This window comes from Triticum dicoccoides, chromosome 4A (genome assembly GCF_002162155.2).
Source record: "Triticum dicoccoides isolate Atlit2015 ecotype Zavitan chromosome 4A, WEW_v2.0, whole genome shotgun sequence".
Lineage (NCBI taxonomy): Eukaryota > Viridiplantae > Streptophyta > Magnoliopsida > Poales > Poaceae > Triticum > Triticum dicoccoides.
Genome location: NC_041386.1, coordinates 677,288,113 through 677,290,457, shown reverse-complemented (window position 1 = coordinate 677,290,457; position 2,345 = coordinate 677,288,113).

Genomic DNA, 2,345 nt, shown 5'->3' with positions numbered 1-2,345 from the left:
GGCCCTCGCCTCCCTCCTCTTCTTCCTCCCCTCTTAACCTCGGCCGTCGTCGGGCCTGCCTCCTCGCCCCTGCACCCTCTGTAACCCCCCCTCTCTCTCTCTCTCTGCTAGGGTTCTTCGGTTAATTTACTTAGATTTTAGTTAGGGCAGTATGTTAATTAGGTTATCTATTTAGTTATGAATTTAGCTAGGTTTGAAAATTAGCTGAATTTATATGCAAATTTGAACTGGACATGTGATATGTGGATATGTCATGTTTGGAAAATGATCTGAGTGGCCTATGTTACGCCGGAATGTCGATTCATTTCTGTTCCGATGAATTTCAGGCGCTCGATATGTCCATTTTTTTAGCAAAGGTCATGCCCAAATTTCCCTTGAATAAAGGCATGATTTGTGCTACATAGTTGGCATATCGAGTGCTGGAACATAGATTTCTTTTTATGTCATTTCTCATTTATTCATACTTTTAGAAATAAATGAGGACACTTAATCATAGGAAACATGTCGAACAACGAAGAAACTGGGCCTTCTGACCAAGATGCAGACGAGATGGATTATGAGGGTGAACAAGAGTACCTCGACTATTTGACTGCTAAGCAAGGTTTGCAGGTCGGCCTCGATGACGGTACTGATGCCGACATCGACACCGACGGCGCCGGCACCGATGGCGGCGCCGAGACCGGTGGGGAAGGTACCGGCGGGGAAGATACCGGCGGGGATGGTACCGGCCCCGATGCCGCTACCGAAAAGAGGAAGCATAAGAAGCAGATGATACGAAAACCTAACGGAATAGGGATTGGACGACTTGTGATCACAAAGATGGCACTTGGCAAGTTTGAGCCGTTAGAGCCAGAAGAACCTCGCAAGTGCTATGGGAACCAAGTAGGATGCATCCTACGGGAATGCGCGAGCATCAACGACGATGACTTAAAGAGTAAAGAACATATGACGCAATTCCTCCTAACGAAGTTGCACAAGAGATTCAAGTTCCCTGACCGGGATGATAACATAGAATAACCGTGGGATGATCCGAAGATGAAAAAGATTAACAATCACGCCATGGGCATGTTCAGCAATGATTTGGCCTCCTGGAAAGGGAGGGTGAAACGAGCTATTGAGGCTGATGAACCCCTGTCCAAGATTCTGGAGGAAAATCCGACACTTACGGAAGAGGAGTTCGAAAAGTTGAAGGACACTTGCGGTACCGAGGCAGCCAAGGCTAAGGCTGCAAAATTCGAGAGCCTTCAGCAAAGGAACATGGGGAAGCATCGCCTCGGAAACCGTGGCTACCTCGGTAAAAGGCCCATATGGGATAAGGAGGACGCGGAATGTGAAGCCGCGGGTCTCCCAGACCCCTTCGCGAAGTTCACCAACCCCTTGGAGCGTGACTTCATCAGGGCCCGCTACAAGTGGGACAAGGAGAAAAAGGTTTTTTACATGGACAAGATCACGAGGAAATTAATTAGACTACTGCAGAAGCAACACCAGCTTGCAGTCGAAAGCCCTACTTCTCTGATGAGGCCCAAGTGGGACACCCCCCTCAACCGGGCCTTGAACGAACTTAAGGGACTCCCTTTGGGCCAGCGGCCGCAATATGGTCGTGTGCACGGCGCTGGAGACGGCGCCACGTGGAAGGTGTTTTACGACGAGGGCCCGGAGGCCAAGAAGAAGAAAAAGAAGTTTAGTTAGGCAATCATCGACGCGAAGGTGAAGCTTGCGGTCGAGAAAAAAGCAGTTGAGGACGCGAAAAAAGCAGCCGAGGACAAATATGAGTTGCTATAGCAGACAGTCAATGCAGCTGTAACTGCCTGCAGAAATGATTTCGCCACTAACTTGGTTCCAGTTATCATCAACTGGACGAAGGAAAATCCAGATAAGACGGTACATGGTTTCCCGTTGCCCAGTTTCCTCGGGAGCGACTCCATGAACAACAACACCATCGCACCATCACTTGCTCACGCAACCGGGCCTCCTCTCGCAGCCGCTCCCACTCATAGCAGCCCGTCCTCAGTCTCGGGTGCGCTAGGTGGGCCTTCGTCTTTGGCTAAGCTCGACGCCGTCACGGTAATTACATGTCGCACCAACATATATATATATATATATATATATATATATATATATATATATATATATATATATATATATATATATATATATATATATATATATATATATATATATATGGGTGGGTCTATTATGATAACACCCCTTAAGATCTTATTCTGCACACCCAAACGTCTTATTCTGCTAACACCCGAACGCCTACCCGAACAGACAAAAACAAATAGCCCACCCCACCCACGCGCATCCTGCTCCCCACATTCTCCCCGACACCATTCTTCCCC